The 27,284-nt window shown below is 37.7% G+C and overlaps 1 long non-coding RNA gene across 1 annotated transcript in view; it reads right to left on the reverse strand.

The window, feature by feature from the left end:
- The window catches only part of LOC145509651 (uncharacterized), a 579,505-nt gene that overhangs the window by 315,481 nt on the left and 236,740 nt on the right, over window positions 1-27,284 (reverse strand). The window contains exon 5 of the long non-coding RNA XR_014056274.1: window positions 11,658-11,761. This is a non-coding gene — a long non-coding RNA (uncharacterized LOC145509651). The remainder of the gene's footprint in view (window positions 1-11,657; window positions 11,762-27,284) is intronic.

A 27,284-nucleotide genomic window follows, 5' to 3' on the forward strand; every position in this document is an offset into this window, starting at 1 on the left:
CTTCCTTAAATATGACCTAACAGAATACTTTGGATTTTGAAGCAGAAACCTCCATTTATGAGATATAAGTACAAAGAGACATTTTTATTGAAGGAAATTGTCAGTATATATAAAATACACAAATTCAATACCATTTTCCAGCCTTTAAATATGTCTGCTATTGACCATCTAATACAGCAACTCCTACAGATATTGGCAGTCATGAAATGAAGGATTAATTTTTTTTTTTTCAAAAGAAACCCTGGGCAATTCAGAGTAACATAATACCAAATTGAATGCCACAAACTGAGATATTTCTTAATCCTTCATAGCTTCTGGGAAGGCATTTTGCTCTTTGTAATTCAGTCTGCACTCCATTATCATCGTTTCTATAAGTCAGAGAGGGTTGTTTGTGTTCAACTTACTGTCAAATATTATTTGAAAGTATTTCTTAGGATTATTATGTTGAAAAGTCTTTAAGTAATAAATGTTATTTATGCTTTATATTAACTTACAAGTATGACAAAGTATAAAATAATAAAACTACAAATTAAGAAGAAGCAAAAGAAGAATCTAAATGAAATGCCACAAAATGATACACAAGTTTTTTCACCTGTTTTTTAAAAATAGCCAGAATGAATAAATGGACTTCATGCACAGTTTGTTAAAATCAATCGTCTCAATAATTTATGTATCTTTTAGTAACCCTCTTCTAGCAGACTGTTCTAATTTTAATCCTCAGTTTTGAGACAAATTGGGGCTGCCAATGGATGAATCTTTTGATTGTTTACATAAAAGAAAAACTTCCATTTATTATTTTTAAATAAAATTTTTCCATCAATTGTGCCACATTGGAATGCAGAGTACATTTAGTGTTACTTAAAAGTCTATGATATAAATCAGAGTAAATTTTTTCAGACTTAATGAGTTTAGTTTAACTGAAGAATTTTATGGCCAGGAAATTTCTGCCTAATTGCGTATGGAAATGCTAAGGAATGTTGATAATTTTCTTACTTGTTTTCCTGGGACTCATTGCCTTACTCAGAAAAATAACTTATTAAAACATAATCAGTTCACAATAGATATACAGTCTCTAACATATTTAAATTAAAAGACAGCATAAAGAAAAAGATTCAAAAGTTTAAAATCTTTAAGAGTAGGGAAAAAAGAAAAGTTTAAAAATAAATATGAAAACACAAAGATAAAAAGTTCTAGTTGGAATTTTGAAGTAAAACTCTTTGGACACTTAAGATGTTGTATGTGTTCTATATGTATGTGATGAGTCGCTCAGTCATGTCCAACTCTCTGCAACCCCACAGACTGAAGCCCACCAGGCTCTTCTGTCCATGGAATTTTCCAGGCAAGAATATTTGAGTGGGGGTGCCATTCCCTACTTCAGGGGACTTAAGATGTGAAGTGATTGGAAAACAATTCAAATTGAAGATCAGAGATAGTGTAGAGTCATGACTGAAAATTTTTCAGCATCAAGCTGTCTTTGGAATCATTACTGGTTCTCTTTGCAAATAGCAGCTGCCTCACACAAACACAAATACATTTGTTTTAGCCTCACATAATAGCACATTGGGCTTCCCTGGTGGCTCAGACGGCAAAGAGTCTGCCTGTAGCATGGGAGACCCAGGTTTGATCCCTGCGTCAGGAAGATCCCTTGGAGAAGGAAATGGCAACCCACTCCAGTATTCTTGCCTGGAAAACCCCCTGTCTGGAGAAGTCTGGTAGGCTGCAGTCCATGGGGCTGCAAAGAGTAGGACATGACTGAGCCACTTCACAATAGCACATCACAGGATGGAAGCTTTTGCTTAATATTTCCGCTATCAGGGATTAAACTTAAATAAGCCAGAAACAGAGATGCAAGTGCATTCTTAGACAATTAACTGTAAAAATCAATTAGCCAATTAGATATAACTGTCAAACATGAAATTTTGAAAAAAAAGTGACATTTTTAAAGAAAAGTGGTTTTAAGGTGCCATACATTGTAAGATATACCATAAATTTAAAGTTTTTTTAAGTACAGTGAAACATATCAAATACCTAAATTGAAAGATTTTGATTTCAAATATATTAATAAAAAAGTATCTTAGATTTAAGAATTTTTAGAATGAGTAGGTTTGCCTGATTAAGCAAATAAAAATATAGGATGCCTAGGTAAGATCTAAATTTCAGATAAATGATGGACAACTTTTTAGTATAAATATGTCCTGAATACTATATGAGATAAAATTATATTAAAACAAAAATTATTTATCACTTATTTGAAGTTCAAATTTAACTGGACAATCTGTATTTTATCTGACAACCCCGATGATAAGACAAAATAGCTTAAAAATGTCTCCATGATTGCTCAACATGAGTAGAATTGTTTCCTCACATTATCATAAAACCTGTATCCTACAGGCCATCTGGGATGATTTATTCCTACTTTTGTAGTTCATTTGCCTTGCCTTTTGTACTTATTTCACTTTTTCTAGCTGCTTACTTTAATTGAGAACCTTCTCCAAATATCAGTTTTGAGGGAAGTCTCTTTGACCATATCACATGTTTCTGTATGACTTCCCTGGTGGCTCAGAAGGTAAAGCATCTGCCTATAATGTGGGAGACCCAGGTTCAATCCCTGAGTCAGGAATATCCCCTGGAGAAGGAAATGGCAACCCACTCCAGTATTCTTGCCTGGAAAATCCCATGGATGGAGGAGCCTGGTGGGCTATAGTTCATGGGGTCACAAAGAGTCAGACACGACTGAGCAACTTCACTCTCGCTTTCTTTCGTTTTCATGTTTCTATAATGCAAATGATTCTATACATTATTAGTATAAATTAGTATAAAGTTAATATGATGTGAAATTCACACTGAAGGACATATAATTTTTTTTCTAGCATATGAATATTCTATAGTATCACTAATGGCATACAAAAAAAACTCAAAACACAGACACATGTCATATTAGTTTTCTATTTCTGCCTAATAAATTACCTTAAAGTTAGTGGCTTTACAACAACACAAATTTACTGTCTTACAGATCTATAGTAGTAGTAATAGTAGTATTAGTGCTAGCTGCTGCAGTAGTCTGACAAGGATCCTGTATCTCCATAGGCTAGGATGCAGGTGTCTGCAGAGCTGTATTCCTTTCTGGAAACTCTAGAGGAGAATTTGTTTCCTTCCTTGCCTTTTTCAGTTTCTAGAGGATGCAAACATGTCCTGTTTTGAATCCCTTTATTCCTCTTCAAAACCAACAATGCTGTATCACTCTGACTTCTCTTCATATTCATATGTGCCTCTGACCACAGCCAGGAAAGATTCTCTGCTTTTAAGAAACTGTGTCATTAGATTCTGTGTGTGTGTGTGCATGCTCAGTCGTGTCTGACTCTGTGACCCCATGGACTGCAGTATGCCAGGCTCCCCTGTCCTTCCCTACCTCCCAGAGTTTGGCCACTTGCTTTGTCTTTATTACTAACTTGTCTCCATCTTTGTAATTTTTCTCTGTCTGTGTAACTCCACACTCCTGCTATATCTTCCATCAGGTTCTTTTCCCTTTTTTGGTTTCTTTTAAAAATCTTATTTTTACAGTACAATTTATTAATTTATTAGGAATTTGCTTTTTAAAAAATCTGTCAATGTCTTTTAAAATGAGGATTATTTCTCTTTATGCTAGTGCTCTGTTTACGAAGTTGTAAAGAGCTTGACAGATTTGACCCAGTCTTATCTTTCACGTAAACCTTATTTGTGGTGTACAATTTTGCAGAATGTAAGGTTTTTCAGGAATGCATATATGCCATTTTGAAATGCTTATATGCTATTTCTTTCTTCATTCTTTTTGTGAAAGAGAACTAGAACATCTTTTCTTGGATTACCAGATATCAATTGGAGGATGATCAGTTTGAAACCTTTATCTTCTTCCTTACTATTTGTATAAATATCAGTTTATAATTTTCAATGATACACCTTCTATCTCACTTTTTTCATTTTTATGACAAGTTTACTCAATCTTACACTAATTATAATTTGTGCCAACTGTGCCCTTCTTACCTAGAATCAATTACGAAATACCCTGATAATTCTGCCTTTGAAACTTTCATGACGAATTCTAGCCTCTAATACCTTGCTCCCCAAAGTGTGGTCCATGAACCTTTGTGTGTGCTTGCGTGCTAAGTTGCTTCAGTCGTGTCGGACTCTGCAACTCTATGGATCATGGCCCGCCAGATTCCTCTGTCCATGGGATTCTCCAGGCAAGAATATTGGAGTGGGTTGCCATGCCCTCCTCCAGGGGATCTTCCCGACCCAGGGATTGAACCTGCCTCTCTTACGTCTTCTGCAGTGGCAAGCAGGTTCTTTACCACTAGCACCACCTGGGAAACCCCCATATACCTCTGGTGATTCACAAAATTATTTCGTGTTATTACAAAGAAACTAATTTATACATTTTTATTGTTGCCCTCTTTTCTGCTTAGTAATATTGGTGTATTTATTTTACGGTAGTAAAGAGGAGGAAAAATTTTTCTTCACCCTCCCTTAGGGTCTCTAAAGGGGTTTGAAATTTAAATTGAGAAAGACATATTAATGGAAGGAAATAATACAGATTTATATTTTTTTACTTAGCATGGAAATCTACATAAGGAAATGAAGACCCAAAGAGACAGACCTGAGCATTTTTATGCTAGTTATCAAGAAGAGAGGGCAGTCCTGTAGAAATACGACAGGTCCGAGGGTATGAAGGAAGTGTAGAAACTATGGGAAATGTTAACAAGGCCTCTTTGAATTCCTCTGGGGATCCTTTTGTCTTTGGAGATCAAGACTGCTCCTTCCTTCTGATATAGCAAGGATACCTCTCACATGAGGTTTTTGCCACTTGTTTTAAGGGAGAGGGCAGAGGAAAGCTAAAGAGACATTCCTGCTTCTGCTGTTCAAATGACTTCAGCTTAAAATACTCAATACTAAGGTGTCATATTTGGGGGTAGCATGCTGTGAACCCATGATTTGTAACGCGAAATCTACTTTTGAAATAAATTTGCCAGAGTTTTAAAAGTCACTTAATTTAAAAAATTGTACCAAATATTATAAGTGGTGTGCAAAAAAATGTGCTGTTGAGTATGCGAGAATAAGAACTAAGAAGCTACATAATACATGGGATTTAGATCCTTTTCCCATTTTCACATTCTACTTTGTCTCAAGGGCAACATGGAGGCACCAGAGAAACACAGATAAGATGTGACAATAAATAGCAACATTTGGGTACAAAGAGCAAAAAGATTGCAGATGGAGTTTTAATATGGCCAAAATTCTTCCTCCTTTGTTCTCTCTTAGAATCGTTTAACCGTTTCCGCTTATTGAGCTGCTTTTTCCTCTTCAGTGGCTGAGATGATCACATTGACCGCGGTAATGCCTCCATACTAGGAGTTGACGCTCCACTTGAAATGCAAAACGGCTTAGAAAGATTCTGGGAGCAAAAGAGGAAGCAAGCAGAATCTGAGGCTGGCTCTAGCAATTGGCCATTGGGAAATGGAGCCATTCTTTTCCCCCCCGTCTATTCCCTCCTTCTTCCCTTCTATTCCACTTCTATTCCTAGTTTCCCGGGTGGCTGAGACGGTAAAGCGTCTGCCCGCAAAACGGGAAACCCACGTTCGAACCCTGGGTGGGAAAGATCCCCTGGAAAAAGAAATGGCAATTCACTCCAGCACTATTGCCTGGAAAATCCCATGGATGGAAGAACCTGGTAGGCTACAGTCCGTGGGGTCACAAAGAGTCGGACACAACTGAGCGATTTCACTTTCACTTTCTTTTCGTTCCCTCCTTGTATCTGTCTTAGCCAGAGTGGTGAAGTGTGCTAACATCCCAAGGTTCCAAGCCTAGCTTAAAAGTGTTGCACAGCAGTTTGTTCAGTACATTTCACTCTCTAGCTTAAGTGACAAAAGAATATGTGTTTTCAAACCACATATGTTCCAACCCATTACACTCCATTTGAAGGTGAGACAGACATTAGCAGTTAGGAGGCAGTCCTACAGGCATGTTCTATATTCTTTGCAATATAGTAAAGGTGGCAATAGCACTGATATGTTAGGGATGGGGGGATTCAGATTATATAAATACGCTCATTTCATGTCAGTAGTAACAATTCTCCTTTTGCACTGCTTTAATTTCATTTTCACAAATGTCATTGAGGCTCAAGTCCTTATTAATTCATTTATGATTTGCTAAAAAGCCTAAGTTACTAATTTTCTTCTTCCACAGACAACTAATCTACATTTTCAAACTGGATTTCCTGTCAACACATTTTCTTTTCCCCACTATGCTTGATTTCATTATGTATGCAACTATAGGTTCTTTCTTAAAATTTTGACTTTGTCATTTAAATTTTCCATAATTCTTTCCTACCCTTAGGTAAAAATTGTATCTAATGTTATCAGATTGGCATCCAAGCAATTCCCCAATCAAGTTTTAATCTACCTATCCAACAGAATCACATCACCATCATCATCAACCATGCCATTTTGCAATGTTTATTGCATGCCTATAATACGTACATTTATAATGTGCCATGCACAATTGAGAACTGCAAAGAAGTATGAAATATGGTTCATGGCTTATAAGAGTTTAATCAGATAGATATTTCATGTAACAAAAAGCATAAACTGGAGGATAAGTTAAAACAAGTACTAAGTGAAGGATACAAACAGAAAATGCTATAAAGACTTGCAAGAAATAAAGATTAAAATGGAAGCCCTCACACATTTGAATATTTTAATCACTGTTCTCGCCAAATAGAGAGACTTTACCTCTAGCCAGATTAGCCTCCTCACCTTTTGTTGAATCATGAAATGTTCAAATAATTTTCAAAGCTGTGTCCATTTCACTTGGTAGAGCACTCTTAAGCTTCACTGTCTTATCAAATTTTAACATTTAATTTCAATTTTTTATCTTAGATTTTCTAACCTATTAGTCAAAACTTATTTAATTCTACATAGTTTTATTGGAAGAAATATTAATATATACTGCCACTAGGTGAAATTAAAAATACTCTTCTGGGTTGAGCAGCTTGTTTTTTTTATGGTCATGCGACCGAAAAAAGCAGTATGAATTTCCTTTTGATTTATGCATTTTGCACAACATTAAAATATTTTATTAAGACAACTAAATTAAAATAGTAACTACTTCTGCTACAAGTTTTTAAATAAAATGGGCAATGCATACAAATGTGTGATTATATATTATAATATGCAATATCATATATATATCAGGTTAAATTGCTCTCAATTTTAAATTACAAAATCTGTAAGGTAAGATTTTAGAACAATTAACAATAAAGAAATTCTCAGTGTTTGAGAAGGTACATTTTACCTTTATAAGGTTACAAATTATGCTTTATTAAAAACCAGATTTTCACATTTCTTCGATTTAGAGTACAAAAATACGGAAAATTCATTCAACTATGAAAATAAAAGAAGTGAGAAACTCAGGTATTTTGTTTTGAAATTCCCATGTTTTAAAAGCTGTATGTGTTTAAGGAGGTCTTAAACTGTGTATTTAACTAAGGCTGAAATTTAAGCATTGCCAAGCATGACCTTCAAATTCCAGGTTCTCCTAAAACTAAAGAATATATTTTAAGTCTTCCATTTCTTTTTCCATCAGTCTCAATTTAATCATCTAATGGCCCTGTTATGACCACTATCTGCTTCCCAGAGTCTGGACTTTTCCCTAAACAGAAATAAAATGAGGCTTCTACAAAGCAAGATAGTTGTTTGATATGCTTGCCAATATTCTTGTGGAAGAAATAAGCAGCAGGCTAAGACATTCAGATTTAAATCTAGAAATAAGAAATTCTTGACATTTCATAAAACTGAAAGGTTTGATCATGGTTTCATAAAGCTCGCTGATTTTATTATGGTATTCTCAGCTTTTCCAAATCTCCTTACTAAGTTTAACTGTAATGGCTCCTTGTGGATTACTCAGTATAATAACCTATGTGAATATACTGTGATTGTAGTCTTTGCATCCTGCTTAAACTTTCCTAATTTTCTACTTTCTTTACCAAAGTTAGTCCACAAGGTTGTTTTAAGTTAGAATCTTCAAAGCAATTTCATTTATAAAATTTTTTCTTGAACTTTCTTACAAATCATCTTTATTAAATTATTACATGCAATACGGTTACCTTCATTGACTGAGAAGTATAACTTATTCTGAATGCAAGTGTTGAGTGATCTTTTGAAAGCGGTACTTCGTTTTCCCCTGTTTTGGTTTTCAAACAACTTTGTGGGAGTTAAGGGAAGTATAGAAACATTATTAAATTTCTGTTTGTGCAACCCTAGAAGTGACTCTTGCACTAATTTGCTATGCCCTTGGGGCTACTGATACAAGACCTGTAATAATGACCACTAGAGGTAAATCAACCGAGCCCTTTAATGCTTGACTAGCTTCAACTTTCTGGAATAGTTTCTACTAGGGTCTCACCCGAATTAGCAAGAACACATAGTCAGCATCTTTTACTGTAGGTCAAGTGGGAACTGTTCCCTGGAAAAGGATGTGTGCAATTTGGCTGAGAAATGTGCTGGATTGTGCGGAATTGGGTGAGCTACTCATTTTTTTCCCCTTCCATGTTTTCCTTTTATAACACTAACTGGAAGTCTGGGAGCTGCATTTTCAACAATTCTTGTCATTATAGCCCTAGGTTAGATTTTGCCAATGAGAAGAACTGGTCTAAATCTGGAGGGAATACAAAAAAGAAAAAGCAATTATTATTCTCATGGCTATGGCTGGCAATTACTAAGGCTACAGAAACAAGGTTTTTCTAGCAGCTTCCCAGTGTCCTACAAAGAATTACCTGTTATAGTACAGTAGGCAGTGAAATCAATGGCAGTGGTTTCCTATAATTTAAGTATTTCCTGATTTCCTAAATGGTAGAGCGGCTTCCCTAATCTTTCCCATCCCACGCCTTCTAATTCTTTTCAATCCCCTTTATCAAGACATTTACTCTTTGAAATACCTGGAATTACTTCTGATTTCTTAACTGAACCCCAATTGATACAGAGTCTCTGGAATAAAAGGTGTTATAACAGGCAGGTAGCTAGATATGAGCAGAGAAATAGGGGCAGGTGCCAGGTAGCAGAAAATCACACATCTTGTAAACAGCTGGGTCCCATAGGCAGACAAAGAAAAGCAAAACCTCCAGACTGACAGAAGACCACGCATTTTTGGTGATAAATTTCCTGAAAGCAGACAAAGAAAGGTGCATACTCAGCTACTAATTCAGGCCAGGCAGGGCCATGCATCCCAACAGCGTGGTTTTTGCTTTGATCTCCTGCCTCCGAATATAACCTTTTGCTCATTCTGCTCTCAATAGAATAAGATTAGCCTAACAGATAAGTGCCCATCATGCACCAACGGCTTGACACTTCTAATCTAAGCTAAATAAGGACAAAAATCGCTCCTCCCCTTGGGAAGACGAACTAAGGATGAAAATCAGGGAAGATGACCCCCAAATTCCTCCCTCCCCAGTGAATAGCCCACCCCTCCATTTGTTTGCCCCTCATAACCAGCTTGCCAAAGAAACCCAGGGCAGCAGCTCCTCATCTGTCTGCCTGCTCTCCCTCTGACAGCTTCTTCTTGCTTAAATAAATGCTCACTTTACTTTTTCAACCTCTTTGCTTCCTCTCTGAATTCTCTCACAACTAAGAAAGAATCTTAAAGTTTACGGAAACAAAGGGATCTGGAATTTATTGCCTTCTTTTTCAAGCCCTTCGGTGGTCCTGACTGAACAAAGGAACCGGGGACCCCAGATAGGAACACACCAAGAGAAAAGGAGAAAATGGGCTGATGACCTGTGATCAACCTCAGGGTGGTTCATATGGGGAGAGTCTATCTGGCAATATGTAAGTAAGAATGAAAAAACATCTGCCCTTAAGCACTCAGACACAATGACCATTCCTCAGAATTAGTAGCTGAATGTGCAAATGACCACTAAAACTTGTAGCTTTGAAAGCACGCAAAGTGCAATTATCTCAGTCGTGTCCAACTCTTTGTGACCTCATGGACTATATAGTCCACGGAATTCTCCAGGCCATAATACTGGAGTAGGTAGCCTTTCCCTTCTCCAGGGGATCTTCCTGATCCAGGGACTGAACCCAGGTCTCCCTCATTGGGGGTGGATTCTTTACCAGCTGAGCCACAAGGGAAGCCCAAGAATACTGCAGTGGGGAGCCTATCCCTTCTCCAGTGGATCTTCTCGACCCAGGAATCGAAATGGGGTCTCCTGCATTGCATGTAAGGTACCACTTTTGTTTGTACATATACTGGACTCACTAGAGCAACTGCAGCATTAAAAACTGATGCGTTATATCACATTTCCTGGCGTCACAGAGAAAGAAAAGTCATCCTCAGCCAAGATCCTCCTAATCTTCCAATAGATTCACTAGCAGACTTGCCTCTGTGACATTTCCTTCCTTTTAGTTATAACAGAAGAACTCAGGATGAACCAATTCAACACCAGTACCTCCTCCTGCTTTCTCAGTGATCTCTAGCTTTTAGTTATCCTGTCTCCTTTTCTATCTTTAGCCTCTTTGCCACCAACAATGATGTTAATAAGCATGCCAATATGCTCTGAGAACTCACAAATACAAAAGGATCTCTTTTGAACAAAATAAGTCACTTTACCAAGTCTTTTATTGGCCAAACTTTTCCAAAAAGTTATTTATTTATTTATATACTGCTTCTGTTGTATGTTTTTTTTTAAACCCCCAAACTTCTGTCAACTATTTCAGTATAGCTGCTTCACGTCTTCACTATTCCCTCAAAAATCTTCTCTGGCTATGGTTATTCATTCATTCATACATATTTTCATCTTACAAATATTTATATAGCACTACATTAAAAGTTGGACATTAAAAAAAGTACAAGGGGAATTGTCCCTGCTTTAATTAATGATGTTTAGGTTGCAAGTGCAATTAGCATCTTTTTGAAAATTAATTTATACTTTGTGATAGAAAAAAACAATAATACAAACTTACTGCAACAAGTTGAAAAATATGAGGATGGATACGTAAGACAAAATGTAATATTCTCTCCCCAACTAATTAGCTGATATTAGCAGTCTGCTGTGTATTCTTCCACATATTTCTCTAATACATATAATTTAGCTTATAACACATGAAACTGATGATATTCTATTGTTTTTCACTCATAAAAAATAGTATCAAAATATTGAATCTATCATATACTTACACACATACTGATTTTTGTTTACTTTTAAAGAGCTGCTGAGCAATGAGTGAATGTATTTACCTTTGTTGGGGAAATAAGATTTTTGTATTTACTTTGTTGAGGAAATAAGATTTTTAAAAAATCTTCTGCCAAGCCAGAAAAATGACTTCATAAAGGCAGAAGTGAGAGAAAATAATTTTATTTTTGAATGAGTATTAAGCCAGAACATGATGAGTCTCACAGGTAACCCACTAAGAGAAATAGAGATTCTAAAGGCTGAAAGAAATCTCACCTTTCTAGATAGCCAAGCAGACACAACCCGTTCCAAATATGTTCCCAAGGTAAACAGTAACTTTATTCAAGTAAGAGGACTTGACAGCACCAGTGTCACACATAGTTCATTCTAAATTCACCTAATTGAGATGACCAATTATATTTGTTAATTGGATTTACCCAAAGGCAAATTAAATTCTTACCTCTATGTTTTGCAATTTGGTCATCACTGGGCTCTCACAGAAAATGGGAGATATGGGTACTATCTTCCTTGATGATTGTGTTTCAGAGAGATGGTTCCTAGGTCCTACAGAAAGATATTACCGAATTGTAAAAGTGACAAAGTACTTTTTGAAGTTTAAAAAGATTTACATACATTTCAAAGAGACTGAGAAAGTATTTATAATGATAAGTTTTCTAAACCAAATATCTAAGAAAAGTGAGGCTAAGATATCTCTTCCCTTATTTTTCACAGGGAGAACCAAACATTTTTGCTTTTAATTTGTTTTTGTCCTTACATCTTACATATCAAGAACCAAAATATTTACACAAAATTGGATGCCCATTTTAAATCACAAAATGTTATCTCCCAATAATTGAATAGTTGGGCTCACCAAGGTAGTTAACTATACAGAAGATAGAAAAGAGACAATGGAAATGCTGGATAAAGATAAGAATTTATAGGATGAGGAAATCAGTAAGGAATGAAAATAATCCATATAGATACTATTTTTAGACAATTGAGCAAGATTAATTATCTATATACAAGCAAATTTTGCCAGTTTTTATTTTGTATAGGTAAGCAATCATGATCAAACATAACAAATTCACAGATTATTTATCCTAGTTTAATAATAAGATCATGAATGTTGCATTGAAAAATACACAAACTAAATCTGGCTGGAAATTAAGATGTTTCTTCTTTCTAGAAATTCAAGTATATGTTGAAAAACCACAAGTATTAAAACATGAAAGTAGAAATGAAATAAATCACAGTTAAGCAAATAAGAAAATGTCATACACTTATTTCATCATTTCATATCTGAATAACTATCTGGTATGTTTCCTTTTTTCATTCAGGTTTTGTCATGAACATGATCAATCAGGATACTTATATCACTAAACCGTACTTAATTTTGTATTTCTGGTCCTTTCATATTTCCTGGCTCAATGTCGTTGCTGTTGTTTTAGTTGCTAAGTTATGCCCAACTCTTTGCAACCCCATGGACTGTAGCCTGCTAGGCTCCTCTGTCCATGGGATTTCCCAGGCAAGAATAATAGAATGGGTTGCCATTTCTTTCTCCAGGGGATCTTCAGACCCCAGGATCGAACTCACTGCTCCTACATTGCAGGTGAATTCCTTTACACTGAGCCCCCTGGGAAGTCCCCTGGCACAAAGACAATATCCAATAACTGTTTAACAGATTAAATTTTAGAATAATTTTATTCTAAACCCAATAATTGGTTACTGGATTAAATATTAGAATAACTTTAGATTAAAATTATCTAAGGATGAATCTTGTCCTTATCTTTTTTCTTTCAGTTCAGTTCAGTTCAGTCGCTCAGTCGTGTCTGACTCTTTGCGACTCCATGAATCGCAGTATGCCAGGCCTCCCTGTCCATCACCAACTCCCAGAGTTTACCCAAACTCATGTCCATCGAGTCGGTGATGCCATCCAGCCATCTCATCCTCTGTCGTCCCCTTCTCCTCCTGCCCCCAATCCTTCCTAGCATCAGGGTCTTTTCCAATGAGTCAGCTCTTCACATTAGGTGGCCAAAGTAGTGGAGTTTCAGCTTCAACATCAGTCCTTCCAATGAACACCCAGGACTGATCTCCTTTAGGATAGACTGGTTGGATCTTCTTGCAGCCCAAGGGACTCTCAAGACTCTTTTCAAACACCACACTTCAAAAGCATCAATTCTTTGGTGCTCAACTTTCTTTATAGTCCAACTTTCACATCCATACATGACTACTGGAAAAACCACAGCCTTGGCTAGACGCACCTTTGTTGGCAAAGTAACGTCTCTGCTTTTTCATATGCTATCTAGGTTTATCATAACTTTCCTTCCAAAGAGAAAAAGCCTTCTAGTTTCATGGCTGCAATCACCATCTGAAGTGATTTTGGAGACCAAAAAAATAAAGTCAGCCACTGTTTCCACTGTTTCTCCATCTATTTGCCATGAAGTGATGGGACCAGATGCCCTGATCTTAGCTTTCTGAACGTTGTGCTTTAAGCCAACTTTTTCACTCTCCTCTTTCACTTGCATCAAGAGGCTTTTTAGTTCCTCTTCACTTTCTGCCATAAGGGTGGTGTCATCTGCATATCTGAGGTTATTGATATTTCTCCCAGAAATCTTGATTCCAGCTTGTGCTTCATCCAGCACAGCGTTTCTCATGATGTACTCTGCATATAAGCAGGGTGACAATATACAGCCTTGAGGTGCTCCTTTCCTGATTTGGAACCAGTCTGTTGTTCCATGTCCAGTTCTAACTGTTGCTTCCTGACCGGCATACAGGTTTCTCAAGAGACAGGTCAGATGGTCTGGTATTCCCATCTCTTTCAGAATTTTCCACAGTTTTTTGTGATCCACACAGTCAAAGGCTTTGGCATAGTCAATAAAGCAGAAATAGATGTTTTTCAGGAACTCTCCTGATTTTTCGATGATCCAGCGGATGTTGGCAATTTGATCTCTGGTTCCTCTGCCTTTTCTAAAACCAGTTTGAACATATGGAAGTTCACGGTTCACGTACTGCTGAAGCCTGGCTTGAAGAATTCTGAGCATTACTTAACTAGCTTGTGAGATGAATGCAATTGTGCGTTAGTTCGAACATTCTTTGGCATTGCCTTTCTTTGGGATTGGAATGAAAACTGACCTTTTCCAGTCCTGTGGCCACTGCTGAGTTTTCCAGATTTGCTGGCATGTTGAGTGCAGCACTTTCACAGCATCATCTTTTAGGATTTGAAAATAAACATATTAATAGTCAGTAAATAAATCACTAAGAACTTCCCTGGTGACTCAGACGGTAAAGCGTCTGCCTACCAATGCAGGAGACCTGGGATCAATCCCTGGGTCAGGATGATCCTCTAGAGAAGGAAATTGCAACCCACTCCAGTACTCTTGCCTGGAAAATCCCATGGACGGAGAAGAGTGGTAGGCTATAGTCCATGGGGTCACAAAGAGTCAGACGTGACTCAGCGACTTCATTTCACTCACTTCTTCTAAATCACTAAGATGCAAGAGGCCTTCCCATAAGAGAGTAGGAGAGGATGTAACCTAAACCTGAGCGTTTACTCTCAAAAATAGCATAGCAATGGCCAAGTTTTCAAAAAATGTAAACAAACAAACACAGAACTCATCCTAGGAAGATCAGGTAGAACATTTACATCTGAAAGATACAGACAAATGGCAGGTTTCCCCCTAGAAGGACTTTATTTAAAGTATGAAAATGTATTTTTACTAAGCCAGCTTATAACCTTAATGCAACTTAACTGTGTATGCAATGAAAGAGCTCCCTAAATTTTTAAGGTGAGATTTCTTTTAATTTCCAATTAAGTTAAGTTTCGTATGTACAGTTACCCAGCTGAGGTATGGGCTAGAGGCTGAAAATGTGTCATTCCTTTTGTTTTGAATTCTTTATTTCCCATTTATTTATGTTGGTTTGTTGGGATACAATCAGCAGGGGTGATCATGTGGTGGGCCAGTGTGTGCTGCTTGGAAGCTAAACTTCTCTGGTTTTTGCCCAGAGTTGTTTCAGCCCCTTCTTTGTGTCTGGGGTCTCCCATGGAGTATAAGACTTCCATGGTTGCTCAGATTGTGGAATGGTCAATTCCTATGTGGGTCCCCAGTCGAGCAGTTTGTTAATTATGTGAGTGGATTTCCCTATAGGGACAGCTTCATTGTGGGAGGTTTTGCCTCCACCACGCCTCCAAATTTCTCAGTTGTCTGAGAAAGCCGGTGCCAGCCAGGAGGAGAGAGTCTCTTCTTTGGAGCTCAGAAGTTCTCATGAGATTGTTTTATTTTGACAAACTGTATTGAAGTAGCCAATTCAAGGAACAAACAACAGGTCAGACTTTCCCTTAACAACTCATCCCACCTTACTCACCTTTAGCTCAGCAAAGACTTCCAGTCTCTAAACTGAGGATAATCAACCACTCAGTATTCAAATCAAACATTCCCAGTGCCTTTTACATTGAGGATAACCTGCTAAGTGTCTAAACTGGACAACTCAGGGACCTCTTTTTGAATGAAGTTTCAAGGATAACACCTTCCCCCACCGAATAAAACTTAGGACCATCAGCCAATAACAGAACATCCTAGAACCAGGAGAGACACACGCAAATTCCTCTGGACTCCCCAAGGAGTCAGATGTGCACAAGAGGCCTCTGCTGGTACCAAGACACTGGATCCTCATGGAATTCAGGTGGAGGAGAGGAATCTGCTATGGTCTCTTCTTCAGTCACCATAATTATCAACTTAAAAAACAGTCACAACTTAAAGTTGAGAACTGTTATATTTGGTGGGAATTTTTAGGACTTCAAGCCCAGGAGCAGTTCTCTCAGGGTTACTTAGATGCTATCTCCCAGGCTTGAAATCCAAAAATTCCCACCAAACAAAACATAACTTTCAACTTTTGGCTTGTGACTATTTTTTACATCAACAATGCTTTCTTTCTTAAGTTGCACAATTTTGTAAGTTGTGTTTGCTAGTCTTACCTCATAATTGGTGAAACTTAAAGAAATTAAAGATAGTGACTTGATTAAGGTGACACAGCTAATAAATGGTAGGTCCAAGCTTAAACCCATGTTAGTCTGACTACACCGTTCCTATTCCAAGGTCTCTGATTTTTTGCCAAAATGTAACTCTGCCTTTCTAACTAGGTCATGTGTGCTCAGGCTGTGTAGCAAACAGTCTACACAGTACCAACCAAAAGAATTCTTGCTTTTTCAAACCACTGTTAACAGTCAAGACAGCTAAACAGTCAAGGTTAGCAAATGAATCACAGTGATCATGGTGATAAATATTCTAAGTCAGTCAATAATATGGTTTTGGTTGACCAGTTCATTTATAAGAGAATAAAGGAAATGGGTGTTACAGATCTGACCCATGACTGAAACTGTGAGCAACTGACATATAGGAAATGGAGTTCAGAACTTGTGGAAAGGCTTTCAGAAGGTATGCAAACAAATATCCATACAAATCTATTGTGGTTCAGGAGAATCTCCCCAGCATTCCCAGTAAGGCCTGGAACGATAAATAGAAACTACAACCAGAGAGAAAATGTGAAGCTTAATTACATTTTACTGAATACTATGCAGCACTCTTAATTCAAAAAACTTTAGAACCTCTATGCTTCTGGAGATGAACGTAGTGCTACATCCTGCTGGGCTAATGTGTAGAACTGCAGACATGTGTAGAGTCCTTTTGTGGGAATGGTCTCAAGGGAAATCTAAGGAAGGCAGGATACTCAGGGAGGGGAGGAGCAATGGCAGTGGCGGAGGCAGACAGCGAGAAGAGCCTTTCAGTTCAGTTTAGTCGCTCAGTCGTGTCCGACTCTTTGCGACCCCATGAATCGCAGCACGCCAGGCCTCCCTGTCCATTACCAACTCCCGGAGTTTACCCAAACCCATGTCCATCGAGTTGGTGATGCCATCCAACCATCTCATCCTCTGTCGTCCCCTTCTCCTCCTGCCCCCAATACTTCCCAGAAGAGCCTTTAGAGGCTTCATATGTTTGCAGATTTTTCGGTTTGGCTGTAAGCTCAAGTTCATGTGCCTGACTCAGAGTGAGGCCAGGCAAGGAGACAGGTGGCTCATTCCTTCCCTCAGCAAAAACCCCAAGGTCCACCAGGGTTTCAGCTGAGCATTTTTAAAAGCCAGATCAAGGGCAGGAGGTCACAGGGTTTGCGATCAGATCGTGCACAGCTCTCTAATCGGCCGATGGTGAAGTAAGAAGGCGGTGTTACGGGGGGGTTAACATTATCATTATCCGTCCCTGGACCCAGGAGGCCTGGGCTCTGTGCTCACGCTCAAGGTCATCAAGCAGTTAACACCCTGCATCTGGCGAGGGTTTTTCACATCTGTAAAACAACTCAGGAAACGTGCATCAAATAATGTTATCTAGCTAAACCAGGATGTGGGGGAAGAGCCTGTCCCGGGTTGACCCCACCGGGTCCTGTCTGGTTGTGTGTCTGCTGAGGTAGCTCTGTTTACCTCATACAGGCTGAAGAAACAGGGACCATCCCACAGAGGTTTTCAACAAATCCTCTCTTAATGATTTATGATACGCTTTGCTTTTGCTTATTGCTCTGAACCTCAAGTTCTACAGGAAATCACTTGTGATAAGATGGGCTGTCTTTTTTTTCTTTCTTTATTGCTTTTCACAGTTACTTAAAGCTTGTATTGTCATTTAGCTATTTATTGGTTCATATCATTTCTTCTCTATGGTAAACCGCTTGAGAGCAGGAATGTGCCCTTGAGGATAGTTCTCTTAGTATAAGGCAGAGCACTTGCCAGTTTGACAGAATGGATAATGAAAATCAGTAGAGAATTCAGGCATACTGATTTTCGTTCCAGCAACAGCCCAAGGGAGACATGGCGTTGCAGCAAAGAGGCTTCTCCTTATTCAGGGATTATTTTCACAGCAAGTGAAAGAAACTCACCTTAATTCACCTCAATTAAGGAGAAACACTTTGTTTCTTGGGCTCAAATTATAATAAAAGCTAGAGTGAAACCTGTCTTGTGCATTAAGAACAAATGAATCAATTATTACCACCACTCTTCCTGTGTGACAGGAGACAGAACTGCAGAAAGCTTTCATTTCTACATTTCCAAAACAGCAGAGCCACACAGAAAAAAGTGCCTCTCTCCTACCAGTATTTTAGAAATCCCAGAGACGTATTCACAAATCCATTAATGTTTGTGAAGAAAGAGGCAAGATCCCAATAGCTCCCTTTTTATCACGTGGTTAGACTGTGGGGAGAAGGTGCAGTTCCTCAAAGAGTAGGAAAGCCATTGGGTGAATATTTGTGATCTTGAAAGTCATTATATTTTATATATGAGGTAGAACGTGATAAAAAGGAGAGAAATAGTCTATTTCAATGTGTTGAGGACCTACTATATATCCTATAAACTTTACATACATTATTGTCTCATCCAAATATCCATAAAGGATAATAAATATGAAAATAGGATGGGATGCTACTAGGTAGTACTTTTGCCCTGTAAGTTCTAAACCAGTGAAACATTTATTATTAAGAAATAGATATTTTTAAACTGTTAACACTAAGGTTTAACTTCTCTGTTGATTTTAGGATTACTTCTCTGTCCAAACAAAACTAGATTATTTAAAAATTCCATCTTCAAAGAGAGTATTTGCACAGTACCACATGCAAGCATTTACATGACTTATTATCATTTAACCCTCATAAAAACACCTTCTTTGGTGGCTCAGTGGTAAAGTATTTGCCTGCAATGCAGGAGACCTGGGTTCAACCCCTAGGTCAGGAAGATCCCCTGGAGAAGGAAATGGTAAGCCACTCCAGTATTCTTGCTTGGGAAATCCCATGAACGGAGGAGCCTGGAGGGCTACAGTACATGGGGTCGCAAAGAGATGGACGTGACTTAGTGACTAAACAGCGGCATAAAAATACTAGAAACATAGGTATGTTTATTTCTTAGGATACAGACTAAGCTGTTTTAGCAAAGAGATCCAAATATACATTGACTCAAAAAAAAAAAAAAAAGATACAGGTTTATTTCTTTTTTAAACAATATTTAGACATATAGGGTGATCCAGAATGGGTTATCCCAAGAAGGCTCTGCCAGATTCAAGGTAGAGCTTCCATTTCTTGAGCCCAGGATGACGCCATTTCCCAAGCCCAACTATTGTGCTGGTATTGCTTTTTCCAGCCAATGGGAAAAGGAAAAAAAAAAGAGGGTGGGGTCATAAGTGGGCTATTTTAAGGACAGAATCTGAAAGTTGCATGTGTCCTTTGTGTTCTCCTGTGAGCCCGAGCTTAGTCATATATGACCTCACTCAAGCATAAGGCAACATAAGAACGGTCATCCCTAGCTGGAAGAGCAGAGCCCTGCTAAAACGTGTGTATATGGTAGAACCAGTCAAGGTAGGTTTACTGCGAAGTTAATGTGCTGTAACTTTTAGAGCCCCTCACATGTGCTTCTTCCAAGACCCTAAGGGAGAGGAAATTAACAACATATTCATTTATTTTATATACTGTTATCCTTAACACTTCCAAAAGATAGGTCTGTTCCTGACAGGTAGAGCTTATCTAAAAACTAGCAATACGATGCTGTAATGAGCAATATTGCATAGGAACCTGGAATGTTAGGTCCATGAATCAAGGCAAATTGGAAGTGGTCAAACAGGAGACGGCAAGAGTGAACGTTGACATTCTAGGAATCAGCAAACTCAGATGGACTGGAACGGGTGAATTTAACTCAGATACCATTATATCTACTACTGTGGGCAGGAATCCCTTAGAAGAAATGGAGTAGCCATCATGGTCAACAAAAGAGTCCAAAAGGCAGTACTTGGATGCAATCTCAAAAACTACAGAATGATCTCTGTCCGTTTCCAAGGCAAACCATTCAATATCACGGTAATTGAAGTCTATTCCCCGACCACTAATGCTGAAGAAGCTGAAGTTGAACAGTTCTATGAAGACCTACAAGACCTTTTAGAACTAACACCCAAAAAAGATGTCCTTTTCATTATAGGGGGCTGTAATGCAAAAGTAGTAAGTCAGAAAACACCTGGCGTAACAGGCAAATTTGGCCTTGGAGTACAGAATGAAGCAGGGAAAAGGCTAATAGAGTTTTACCAAGAGAACACACTGGTCATAGCAAACACCCTCTTCCAACAACACAAGAGAAGACTCTACACATGGACATACCAGATGGTCAACACTGAAATCAGATTGATTATATTCTTTGCAGCCAAAGGTGGAGAAGCTCTATACAGTCAGCAAAAACAAGACCGGGAGCCAACTGTGGCTCAGACCATGAACTCCTTATTGCCAAATTCAGTTTTAAAACCACTAGACCATTCAGGTATGACCTTAATCAAATCCCTTATGATTATACAGTGGAAGTGAGAAATAGATTTAAGGGACTAGATCTGATAGACAGAGTGCCTGATGAACTATAGACAGAGGTTCATAACATTGCACAGGAGACAAGGATCAAGATCATCCCCATGGAAAAGAAATGCAAAAAAGCAAAATGGCTGTCTGAGGAGGCCTTACAAATAGCTGGGAAAAGAAGAGAAGCGAAAAGCAAAGGAGACAAGGAAAGATATTCCCATCTGAATGCAGATCCAAAGAATAGCAAGGAGAGATAAGAAAGCCTTCCTCAGCGATCAATGCAAAGAAATAGAGGGAAACAATAGAATGGGAAAGACTAGAGATCTCTTCAAGAAAATTAGAGATACCAAGGGAACATTTCATGCAAAGATGTGCTCCATAAAGGATAGAAATGGTATGGACCTAACAGAAGCAGAAGATATTAAGAAGAAGTGGCAAGAATACACAGAAGAACTGTACAAAAAAGATCTTCATGACCCAGATAATCACGAAGGTGTGATCACTCACCTAAAGCCAGACATCCTGGAATGTGAAGTCAAGTGGGCCTTAGAAAGCATCACTACGAACAAAGCTAGTGGAGGTGATGGAATTCCAGTTGAGCTATTTCAAATCCTCAAAGATGATGCTGTGAAAGTGCTGCACTCAGTATGCCAGCAAATTTGGAAAACTCAGCAGTGGCCATAGGACTGGAAAAGGTGAGTTTTCATTCCAATCCCAAAGAAAGGCAATGCCAAAGAATGCTCGAACTACCGCACAATTGCATTCATCTCACATGCTAGTAAAGTAATGCTCAAAATTCTCCAAGCCAGGCTTCAGCAATACGTGCACTGTGAACTTCCAGATGTTCAAGCTGGTTTTAGAAAAGGCAGAGGAACCAGAGATCAAATTGCCAACATCCTCTGGATCATCAAAAAAGCAAGAGAGTTCCAGAAAAACATCTATTTCTGCTTTATTGACTATGCCAAAGCCTTTGACTGTGTGGATCACAATAAACTGTGGAAAATTCTGAAAGAGACGGGAATACCAGACCATCTGACCTGTCTCTTGAGAAACCTGTATGCCGGTCAGGAAGCAACAGTTAGAACTGGACATGGAACAACAGACTGGTTCCAAATAGGAAAAGGAGTATGTCAAGGCTGTATATTGTCACCCTGCTTATTTAACTTATATGCAGAGTTCATCATGAGAAACGCTGGGCTGGAAGAAACACAAGCTGGAATCAAGACTTCCGGGAGAAATATCAATAACCTCAGATATGCAGATGACACCACCCTTATGGCAAAAAGCGAAGAAGAACTAAAAAGCCTCTTGATGAAAGTGAAAGAGCAGAGTGAAAAAGTTGGCTTAAAGCTCAACATTCAGAAAACTAAGATCATGGCATCTGGTCCCATCACTTCATGGGAAATAGAGGGAGAAACAGTGGAAACAGTGCCAGACTTTATTTTTCTGGGCTCCAAAATCACTGCAGATGGTGATTGCAGCCATGAAATTAAAAGACGCTTACTCCTTGGAAGGAAAGTTATGACCAACCTAGACAGCATATTGAAAAGCAGAGACATTACTTTGCCAACAAAGCTCCATCTAGTCAAGGCTATGTTTTTCCAGTAGTCATGTATGGATGTGAAAGTTGGACGGTGAAGAAAGCTGAGTGTCAAAGAATTTGTGCTTTTGAACTGTGGTGTTGGAGAAGACTCTTGAGAGTCCCTTGGACTGCAAGGAGATCAAACCAGCCAATCCTAAAGGATATCAGTCCTGAATATTCATTGGAAGGGATGATGCTAAAGCTGAAGCTCCAGTACTTTGGCCACCGATGTGAAGAGCTGACTCATTGGAAAAGACCCTAATGCTGGGAAAGATTGAAGGCAGGAGGAGAAGGGGATGACAGAGGATGAGATGGTTGGATGGCATCACCAACTCAATGGATGTGAGTTTGAGTAAGCTCCAGGAGATAGTGAAGGACAGGGAGGCCTTGTGTGCTGCAGGCCATGTCAGACAAAGAGTCTGACACAACTGAGCGGTGACTGAACAACAACAGCAGTGAGGCCCAGAGAAATTAAGTAACCTAGAAAAAGTCACAAAGATTTGGAACTGAAATCAGAACCTGGATCTCTATGGCAGAAGGACTTTTGATTCATTTCCAGTGCATTAGGTTCTCATATATTTTAGAATTTTATTTCTTCCTGACATTACATTAGGAGAAAATTTGGACAATCTAGAAATCACAAAGTAATTGGCTTTGTTCCTATCTTCAGATGATCTTTGGAGACAAAGTGAATGTGAAAGAAAACATGCAAAGCCCACCTGCCAAGTTGACATGACAGCCAGTTAGGCGGGCCGATGCCACTGTCAGATCAACCCAAAGGTTAATAACACAGATGCAGTCAAAGATCTGATGGATAGAGGCTGTGAACTCCGTATCAATAACTTACAGAAAATGCCTGGAGGTGGCAGATGAAGAGGCCCATCATCAATTAAGCATGGCAGTCCATTTTTATAAAATTGTCAGAAGGGATTATTAAATTCCACATCTTAGTTTGCTTGAGGAGAAAATCAAATAACACTAAAGGTTGCATTTTAAAAACAACGTTTAGTGTTAACTCTTGCCTCTGGCCTCATGTCAAACTGTCAAAGAGGTGCTACATAATTTGATCCATGCTTTTCATTTTTCCATTTCTGAGCCAAGGTAATTTTTCATACTTATTTTTAACCTCACGTTTTAAAACACAACAGCTTTTGGTTTAAGAATTTCATCAGTTGAGGAAATATTTAATTATCAAGAAAAAAAATCTCAAAATTTGAATATGACTGCATGTTGAATATTTATTCAGCATAGCAACTTGGAGTATACATTCCTCAAAGTTAGGTACCATATCAAAATGTAGCCACATGCTTCAGAAAAGCATCTTGCACTAAGTCATAGAGGACTTAAAACGGTCTGTCTCTAGATATGCTTTTTTAAATTTTATGACTGGATTCAAAAGGTTCCATCTAATTTGAGTTGTATTTACTGTAGATCAGCTCCATCATCCAACCTTCTTAATAAATCTTAAAATTCTTACATTTGTAAAACCCATTTACGAACATCTGAATTATTTAGTCTCACACTGGCAAAGTTTAAAAGACCCAAAACAACATTTTAAAAAGGCAATTATAAGACAATCACTACTAAAGTATAACAAATTGTCATAGTATCCAGAAAACTATTATTCAATTATCTTACTATGTACATTTTCACACTTAGCATTATGCTGCTCTTCCAGTAATCGCTTACTATCTTAATATGACAGGCCTATACTCACCCTCTTATGGAAATTACTTTTCTTTAGCACTGGGTTAATATTATCCTATGGTACCCTTTACTTGTAGCGAGAGGTTCCCAATTCTATACCACCATCCATTCAACTTAATGATCTATTCGATTGACATCACTAAAAATTTGTAAAGTTGACTTAACGAAATGAAATTATATACAATATCAGCTTGTGTTGATGCAATGAAAGGAGCTTATAGTACACTGAAAAGCTAAGGGAACTTGTTGAGAATTACTATTCTATAGATTGGCACCAATAAAGGAAAGATCATAAAATTCTAGCATTACAAGGTAGAGGAGTTATTTAAGCCAACACTCTTAAGAATCCATGGATCAAAAATTAGATTTGATAAAAGCTATAAAATGAATTGGAAGCCAAATTAGGTTTTAAACCTAGTGATGTGTACATTTTAGCCTACTGTTTTGCCTAAAATTATGTAGTGTCCCTATATACATAATATATTATGTATATTCAAATCTATGTAGTATATTTGAATATCATGAGTACTAGGTGATTTACTTACTGAAATCAAGCAAATCATGGATCACCATTTTATCCCCAGATGAAAACTTCTCAGCTATCAAGTGATTCTTTGCCCTCCCATATAGCAGTCTAGACAGAGGACTGAATCATGTGCTTGCAGTGCTAAGGAAGTTTGCACTTTCTTTTCAGTTCCAAAATGTTCTACCTTGTAACAACTGAGTGTAAATTAATTGGTTGACTGACTGACTGACTGACTCTCTGGATGACTGGCTGATCGACTTATAGACTAACTGGTTGACTGACAGACCAGGGCTTCCCAGAAAGGGTCAAGGTTACCATCCTCTACAGGCTTTTCAAGTAAACTTCCAATGTCAAATATAATTGACGATTCAAGTACAAACCTGATACCTGGAGTACCAAAGTTACTGAAAAATTTTCAGGGAAAATGTTTTTAAATGTAACTGAAATCTCTTCAAATTTTTCTTAACCCCCTCATAATTTTTTTTTTCTGCTTCACATAAAAATACTAAATGGAAAGTTAAATTATATTCAGTGTCTAAAAATGAAATTATATGGTGAGTAATTCAACATCAAGACCTGATACTATATGATAGACCCTGTGTACATAATATTGTGACATTATGATACTTACAAAAGTAGGATAACAATTACATTTCAAGATTTGGACATAATGCAATGGCTTTCAAAAGGCAACTTCTCAATATAAATTTTGAAATTAATAATACAAACTTTTTCTATCTAAAATTTACTGTAGCAAGTTAATACACTTTATTCTGGCATTCATGATTTTAAAAAAGGTTTTCTGCAAACTTCACAGAAAAACATCTGAACAAATTAAAAATCATTGCAGCAATGTACATAGATCTCATATTCCTTTGATTTCCCCCTACTTTTCTGATTTCTACATCTTTTATATTGTGAGAAAACATTATGAAAGAAAAGACAATAAATTACTATGAAAGGCAACATTGGTTCTTCGAGAGAAAGGATAATGAAAATCGACTTTTTCTCATGACCGAAAATCCCTTTATGTAATATCCTTATTAACATTAACTGAACCTAAAAATGTGAATTTCTAGATATATATATGGCTTAATTCCACTTTCACCTTCAGTAGATAAACTATCTTGGAGGAAATTTCTTTCTTAAGGAATAAATTTATATGTTTATTCCTTTTCAGATTTTTCACTAAACTTCAAATCATTTTGGAGTAAATAGTAAAGTAAGGCATTATATAAATATGAAAAACAGAAGTACCATAGTAAGTCATTATGTAAATATGAAAAACTTCTTAAGTATCAAGAACTTTAAAGGTATACAATGCTTGATCCTTCATATTATCTTTAGAATATCAACATTTATATACAAATATGAATGCTAAGACTGAAATGCCTAAGCTTTGTTCTGTTGTTTTATGGAAGTACTTATAGTATCAGATTCTAACTTAATCAAAACTGAACTAAAATGAAAAGCATCATTGTAATCAGCCATATGGCTGCTTCATTCTAAACCAGTTATTTTTAAAGAGTCAGCCTCCAACATTCCTCCCTAAAGGGAGAATAAAAATAGTATTACTACTGTGCATGAAAACTACATTGCTCAACCAGTCATTGTGTTGAGGCACTAAATTCTTGAACAGCATAACATTGCAACAGGTCATCCGGATGACTGTGAATGGAAGGTCTTCATGTGTCAGGGATTAATCTGGTAGATATAACCTGTGTAGAGATAGCTACAAAATACAGCATGAATTCTGAAGAAGAAGGGATGGGAAGAATTATCTTATTAAATGACGAATGAATCTTTTTTTCTTTTTTTTAACTTTACCACTGCTGCACACAGATCCTACAAGTACAAGAGAAATATTCCATTTCATTGTATTGAGAATCACCCTCTTGGAAAACCACTCTAGTCTGAAAGTACCCTCAGAAATTATTCTGCTTCTTGAAGATAATTGTGGATCAATTTCTAATGAAGATACAGTAGCCTTTTAAAAACTCTTTTAGGGAATTTTTAAATGTTCTGTAGAGAACTGAAGAGTGTGTGTGAAGAGAGAGGATGTAATCTGATAAAATGCTATTACTGAAGAACTTTGGGCTAACCATGAACTTTGAGTTCTGTATTCAGTTCTATGGCAAATTGGGCTTCCTAGGTGTCACAGTGGTAAAGAAACCACCTGCCCCTGCAGGAGACACAGAGAGATGCCGGTTCAATCCCTGGACTGGGAAGATCCTCTGGAGAAGGAAATGGCATCCCATTGTAGTATTCTTAACTGGAGATCCATGGACATAGGAGCCTGGTGGGTTACAGTCCATGTGGCTGCAAAGAGTCAGACACGGCTGAATGACTGAATACACACACTATGGAAAATGGCACCAGCTTATCTTATAGGTTACATGCATTATAGATTTGGAAGTAATAAAACACAGGTTCATGGGTTACAGTCTTTCCTCTTAGGTTCCAAATTTTTTCAGTCCTTCCCTACCACACATTCACATTTTCTCCCAGACTGTTGGACTACCTGACCTTTTGAGATCTGAAGCCTGGTACAAGATCCACAGGCAACAGCCTTGTATAGACTTCTGTGTAAGGTGAAAACCTCTACAACAAATCTCTACTCTACATCACTCATAATTATTTTATTTCTCAGGCCAAATCCTGGCAGGTTAAATAGTAAATCAGAGACATGAAGAAATTAATCAAAGGGATTAACTGTCCAACACTCTCAAAGGGAATTAGTAGAAGAACCTAGAAGTATACTTTACCTTCTTTGATTTGATCCCATATCCCTAAATGCATACCTCTATAGTTCTTACTTTATTTTGGAGATTACTTTATACAATAACACTGAGTTTCTCCTAAGGTAGAAAGAATATGCTCCTAGTAGCCATCTATTCCTTCAAATAGTCACT

Source organism: Giraffa tippelskirchi, chromosome 6 (genome assembly GCF_054371585.1).
Source record: "Giraffa tippelskirchi isolate mGirTip1 chromosome 6, T2T-mGirTip1v1.2.pri, whole genome shotgun sequence".
Taxonomy (NCBI): Eukaryota; Metazoa; Chordata; class Mammalia; order Artiodactyla; family Giraffidae; genus Giraffa; species Giraffa tippelskirchi.